Genomic DNA, 7,239 nt, shown 5'->3' on the forward strand with positions numbered 1-7,239 from the left:
AGCCTAGATACAGGAAGGAGGACCTTGGTCCTGCCTCAAAAGTGATGTGTCAGACTTTGTTGACTCCCCAGGGGAGGCCTCACCCTCTCTGATGAATGAATGGATAGGAAAGATGGGGGGTGAGGGTAAGATAGGGGGAATGGGAGGAGAGGGATCTGCGATTGGTATGTAAAATTAAAATTAAAAAAGATTGTTTTGCTGGGCAGGTGTGGATCTCTGAGTTTGAGGCCAGCCTGGTCTACAAGAGCTAGTTCCAGGACAGGCTCAAAAAAAAAAAAAAAAAAAAAAACCAGAGAAACCCTGTCTCAAAAAAACTAACTAACTAACTAACTAAATAAATAAATAAAATAGAAGTAAAAAAAATATATCAGGGACCCTTGTCAAGTTGCTAATAAATACTGATAGTTGCCTCTAAGTCAGAGGACAAGATAAGCATGTTGAGCCTCGGTGAAGCTCCCTTCTATGTGATGCCTCAACCAAATCATCTTGCGTCAAAGATTTATGTTAATTAATTCACTAAATTCTTTTGGTATCATAAGATATAATGCACGAGGCTGGATTCATTTAAAGCTACTTACTACAATCATCTTTTTTTAAAAATTAATTATAATTCAGCTTTATCATTTTTTTTCCATTTCTGTTTTTCAGTAAAAATTTCTAAGTCTGTAGATTGGATAATGCTAATGACGGGGGCAAAATAGAACTCAGCAGCTGCGTTTCCTGCATTGGCTAACTAACCATCTGCTACCTACCAGCAGCATTTGGGCGATGGAAGAGTTGAGAATACAAGGAGATGAGTTGTCTTCAAGGCATTTCCAAAATGAAAAGATTTCACATTCAACTTTCAAAAAAGCTAGCATTTATGTTAGTTAGGTCCGTTTTGTATTTTGTGTATTTTTAACATAACTTTTATTAATCATTCTTTAGCTTTTTGTAACACAAATGAAGAATTGCCACAAATAGTCTCAAAATTCCTCTCTATCATCCTACTTCAGTATTCTTTTTACTATGTGATATAACTTCTCTGTTCTCACTAGGGTAGTAGTAAATTAAACTATAAGCATTCTTCATTTTTAATTTTTTCCCCAGAATTGATATGAATGACAAAGTGCCTCATGTGTAAAAGATCTCTCCCAAGGAGCTTTATCCCACTTTTATTAAACATAGATTCTTTTTTCATAAAATAGAATCTGTATAGTTTCCCCACCCTCTACCACTCCCAGTTCTTGCCTTCTCTGCCATTCCGATCTACTCCCCTTCTGTCTCCTGTTAGAAAAGATCAGGCTTCTAGATGATAACAATGAAATATAATAAAATAAAACAAAAACTATCATATCCAAGTTGGACAAGGGAAGTCAACAGAAAAATAAAAGAGCCCCAAGAGAAGGCACAAGAATCAATGACCTACTCATTTGCACATTCAGGAGTCCCACAAAAGTACTAAACTGAAAGCTATAGTATATATGCAGAGGACTTGGTGCAGACCTGTGTTGGCTCTGTGGTTGCTGCTACCCTAAGGGTAAATAACATTTTGTCCTAGTACTTTCCCCTTCTTCCTTTATAATTTTACATACGGTTTTATCTGGGCAGTAAGGTGGTGTCCAGGACCATGCTGAGGCTTGATGATATACGTGATTCAGAAAACTAAGAAACACGGCTGTCATGGTTCTAGCTTATGACAATGAAAAGGTACATAAGATGAAATTAGAGAGGAATCAGACATGCTTCCCGTGTGGCTGCACACACCACCTAGCTCTCTGGACAACAATATCTGACAAGTGAAAGTGTTGTTCACCAGATCCACTCAACACTGAGCTAAGAGCTAGGAACTTAGATCAAAAGTCTTTTTTTTTTTTTTAAACTGGAACCTGAGGTCCATACTGTTAATACTGTTAGCCACTCTCCAGAAAATCTGGAAGCCAAGGGTTAGGAAAAATATACCAGTACACTCAAGCCCTCTTTGTTCCAAGGAAAATAAAGCAGATCTCACTGTCTCAAACCTCCATCTTGCAGGGCGTACAGAATATGAAGGACTTATGGGACCAAGGAATCACACTGACAAGTGGACAAGATGTCCCTGGCCCAGGTAGGGTCTTCTTTTTGGACTCATACTCTCTCTTTGAGAAATAATATTGAAAAGAATCTGCACTTCTGACCTGGCACACACCCGTATTTTTATAGTTTTAGATAAACAGTGCATTTCAGATGATTGTGAGAGCAGTGGCCTTCTGGAGAATATCATGTGAGAAGCATGGATCTTAAATGATAAGCAAAAAGTCTAGGTGAGGAGGTGACAGCCAATAAAGATTAGGGGCAAGGCTTGGAGGAAGGCATAAGCTAAAGACCCTAGTGCACCTCATATCTCAGTTCTCCCCAAAACAAGCAAACAACTCACGGTAGTGCAATGGAGATCGCTCTGTCTTCAGTTTACTTTTTGTTTGTGCTGGTGATGGGGATGATTGTTAACAAGGTCTCATTCTGTAGTCTGTGCTGATCTGTGAGCTTTCAAAATCCTGCCTGTGCTGTGGAATATTAGTTGAAGATGTGTAACATTTGTTTATGCTGTGGAACATTTGTTTAAAGATGCATTCTTTATGTTTCATTTGTTTAACTCTGTGAAGCTGTGTTACATTGCCTGTCTAAAACACCTGATTGGTCTAATAAAGAGTTGAATGGCCAATAGTAAGGTAGCAGAGAGTATAAATAGGAGAAGAAATCTGAGAAGAGAGATTTGGGAGCAAGAGAAGGAGGAGGACTCCAGGGGCCAGTCACCCAGGTACACAGCAAGCCACAGAATAAGTAAAGAAAGGTATATAAGATAAATATAAAAGCCCAAAAGCTAAAGGTAGATGGGATAATTTAGGAAAAACTCACTAGAAACAAGTCAAGCTAAGGCCAAGCAATTATAAGAAAGAATATAAAACTATGTTTTTTTGGGAGCTGTGTGGCAGGCCCCTCAAAAGAGGAGAGAGAGAGAGAGAGAGAGAGAGAGAGAGAGAGAGAGAGAGAGAGAGAGAGAGAGAGAGAGAGAGAGAAATTACATGCCTGGTTCTCAACTGTTGGAATTACAAGCTTATGCCACCATGCCCAGCTAGCCCCTATTCTACAGTTTCTTATTTATAGTACAAACATGGTGTTTGCCTGTGGTGTCATAATAGTCTGCCTTTAAGAATTCAAATCTACGGGCTGAGATGATGGTTCAGCAGCTAAAGGCACTGGCCCTTCAAGCCTTATTTGGAAATAAAATAAAACAAAAGCAAACAAACAAAAACTAAAGAAAAGTGATTAAGCTTATGCCCACTCAGAAAGGTAAAGCAAAACAACACATGGACATGCTGTGGGATCATGATAAGAGAGTGCACACGCATATGGTGTAGAAAGCTGTAAATGAATGCACACTCAGTGAAAGCGACAGGTAGAGCCTGAATGGATAGACACTGGCCATGTGTTGTGAATTACATAGTGAATTACATAGGATGATTATTGAGGAAAACCAGAAGCAGACAGAGACAAAGACACAAGGGAGAGATAAAGAGGAAGGCCACTAAAGTAAGAGCTGTGACAGAAACAGTATTAAATATTGGTTTAACTCTTGAAAACACCAAGGAGGATAATAATAAGACAAATGGTGACACATAGCAGATACCTTTTGCCAAGTATTTCTTTTGGAAATGTTTATGTATTTAGTGTTGGATGGCAGAGTTTCCGTACGCACCCACACTGCTCTCAAATTTGCAGTAATTACCCTGTCTTTACCTGCCAAATACTTGGGTTACACTGTATGCCAATATGTCCAGCTTTATAGATTTAAATTAAATTTTTAAGATTTATAAATGATGCATTATTGTAATCAAGTCATTAATTTCACAATAATGAATTAATTTATTTATGTAATTTGGTGAGTCTGTCAGATAGTCTTACCACTAGATGACAGTTGTAGTTTACTGGAAAGAGAAATAAATGTAAGAAATAAAGAATTTGTCGATAACTGCTTTTCTATCCATTTAGGGGATTCTGATATTTAGAATTCCTACAGTTATCTATGGTTGTGGACATATACTTAATGATACACAATCCCAGGTTCTACTCCCTCTCCTCCTCCCATTCCCTCCACTTATCCCCCATCCTACCCACATCTACTCCTCAGAGAGGGTAAGACACATTGCTGTGGGGAAGGACCAAGGCCCTCCCTACTATATCTAGGCTTAGCAAGTGTGGATGGACTGGCGGGGCTGCGTCCTGCCACCCGGCTAGCTTTACACCCGAAATAATTACATGGAAACTGTATTCTTTTAAACACTGCCTGGCCCATTAGTTTCAACCTCTTATTGGCTAATTAACCCATATTTAGTAATCCGTGTAGCACCACGAAGTGGTCGCTCACCAGGAGAGATCTTAACCTGCGTCCATCTCGGAGAGGAGAAGCATGGCGACTGCCTGAAGCGTCTGTCTCACTGCCTTCTACCCAGAATTCTGTTCTGTCTACTCCACCTATCTAATTTTCTGTCCTATTAAAGGGATCAAGGCAGTTTCTTTATTAACCAATAAAAGTAACACATAGTCACTCCTCCATCATTTCCCGTTTTTCTGTTTAAACAAAAAAGAAAGGCTTTCATTTAACATAGAAAAATTACATATAACAAAAACAGTTATCAAGCAAGAATTACAGTTACAATATTTAGATCTATTTTATCTTTTATCATAACTAAGGAAAGCTATAACTATCTATTTATTCTTCAACTCCATCAAAGACTCAAGAAGGATATAATACTACCTAAGTAAACAAGAAATATGCAACTTTCAAACTCTAGAAATGACAGAGACAACTCGCTGCCTGGATAGTCACCCAAAGCTCCTCTGTACCGTTGGGCATCCATCTTCGGCCTTCAGGTCCACAGTACCCAGCAGACATTTCATGAAGCAGGAAATTCCAAAGACAGTTCAATCACTTTCTGCTGTGTCCTGCAGAATGTCTCGCAGACTCCCTGATGAATCAGGAACCCCTCCCCCCGAAAGACCATCTCACCCTTAGGCAAGTTCAGCAATCCTCTCTCTGTGGGTACTTTGTGTCCAGTTCATGCAACAGTCCAGGCAAGAGCAGTTTCTTGCCCAAATGGCTATCAAACTCCATAAGGAGCCTCTTCGATGCCCATCTTCCTCTTGAAGTAGATTGGTGCTGCCAGGAGCAGACGTGTCTCATTGTCATGTAAAACCCTAAGTTATTAACACATTTAAAATGCCATATTCTGTAGCCTTTGAAAGATATGAAGAATGCCTATCTAACCGAAATATATCTCTATATATCTAGAAAATCTAACTAACATAACTATAAGCTTTACTATTATCGATGACTATCCAGTAACAACCTATATTTCTTAATTATACATTACAGTTTTTAAAATGAACTACACAATCAAAATACCTTAATCAATATCAGAAATACATATACATATAACAAAATTGACCTTAAAATCTATACCAATGCAAATTATTCATATCTATATCATATCCCCCTTTAAATGTAAAAGAACATTTATAAACAATATTTGGGAAAATGGGCACAGTTTTTTCTCTCCAAACTGCTCCCTGCTGAATGGAGGCGCTGTTAATCAGATCTTTCATTGTAACCTGTGTGCCAGGTTCCTCTCAGTCGGCAGTTGAGCAAAGTAATTTTTTGAGGGTGTTAACAGCAAACTTTCAGGAGGGCGTGGTCTATCATACCATATTGGGATAGAAGCAATCCACAGAGTGTCATCCTTCATGAAAACAAAAGAAGACCCTCTTTTCCAAAGCATCATGGTCTTAGATCCAAATTCTGAAGTCATACCTTTATAATATCCATTCTGGTTTAGCTTGGCAGCCCATATAATGAAATGTCTCTCTGTACTTAGCTCCTTTACAGTCAAAAATTTCAAAGAAAACATAATAAAATACACAATCCAGACTTTCTGTGAATTTTCCATTTTTATGTGGCTTATTTTTATTCTATCATTTTACTTTATTCTGTCTCTTTAAAGACTTTGCCCTTTTTAAAAAAGGCATTAACTTTATTTTTATATATTTTTTCTTCTCTCTCTCAAGCCTACGTACACATATCCAACATTGTGACCTGTATGGGGGTCTTCTATGTCTGAATCTGTCCTATTGTGAATCTGTAATTCTTTTACTGTCCAGGATCATTTCTTAAAATGCTAAGCACTTTTTAAAAACTTAAGTCGCACCATGTAGAGGTAATATGGTACCGCCTGTGTCCTGCCCAGTCTAAATCTTAACTGTGCTGTTATTATGGTAATTACAATAGATCCTGCCTGAGATCAGCACAGTTCAGCATGGCAGAGCAGAGCCAGAGCTGCTCCTGCCTGAGCTGCTCCTTTCTCAGTCATTTGGTGCCCCTGAGCCGCACACAGTTTCAGGCACACAGCAGTCCACATTGGAGCCGCACTCAGCAGTTTAATCCTGAGACTGAGCGTACAGCACAGAAACTCTTTTCATCCAAGTTACAGCCAAATCTGACACGCAGAGCACCGCACAGCCTGGAAACATCTCTCTGTATGGTGGCAGAAATCTGCCATGCTCTCCTGCCTGACCAAGTCTAATTTTGCCGTCTGTCCAGGCAGGAAGAGCTGAGCCAAGGGCATGGTCTCAGCTACTTTCCTCCAGATCCCGAGTGGGAACACAAACATCCAGTCCTATAAAAGCCATTGGAATGCTTTAAAGCCAGAGTTTGCACTGGTAGCACAGCACCAGGAAGCCGTGTTTTTAAAATGACTCAGCTTTTTCTCTGCCTGTTATTGCTGAAACAGGAAATCTCTCTACGGCACGTCCTAGCAAACAGCAAAAAGCTGTGTTAAACTCTCTCTCTCCTTTATTTAAAGCCATCTCAGGTTTTTAAGTGGATTTAGCCCCACGTTGGGCGTCACTCTGTGGATGGAGCAGTGGGGCTGCGTCCTGCCACCCGGCTAGCTTTACACCTGAAATAATCACATGGAAACTGTATTCTTTTAAACACTGCCTGGCCCATTGGTTTCAACCTCTTATTGACTAATTAACCCATATTTAGTAATCCGTGTAGCACCACGAGGTAGTCACTTATCAGGAGAGATCTTAACCTGCGTCCATCTAGGAGAGGAGAGGCATGGCAACTGTCTATGGTGACTGCCTTAAGTGTCTGCCTCACTGCCTTCTACACAGCATTCTGTTCTGTCTACTCTGCCTATCTAATTTTCTGTCCTATTAAAG

This window comes from Arvicola amphibius, chromosome 2 (assembly GCF_903992535.2).
Source record: "Arvicola amphibius chromosome 2, mArvAmp1.2, whole genome shotgun sequence".
Lineage (NCBI taxonomy): Eukaryota > Metazoa > Chordata > Mammalia > Rodentia > Cricetidae > Arvicola > Arvicola amphibius.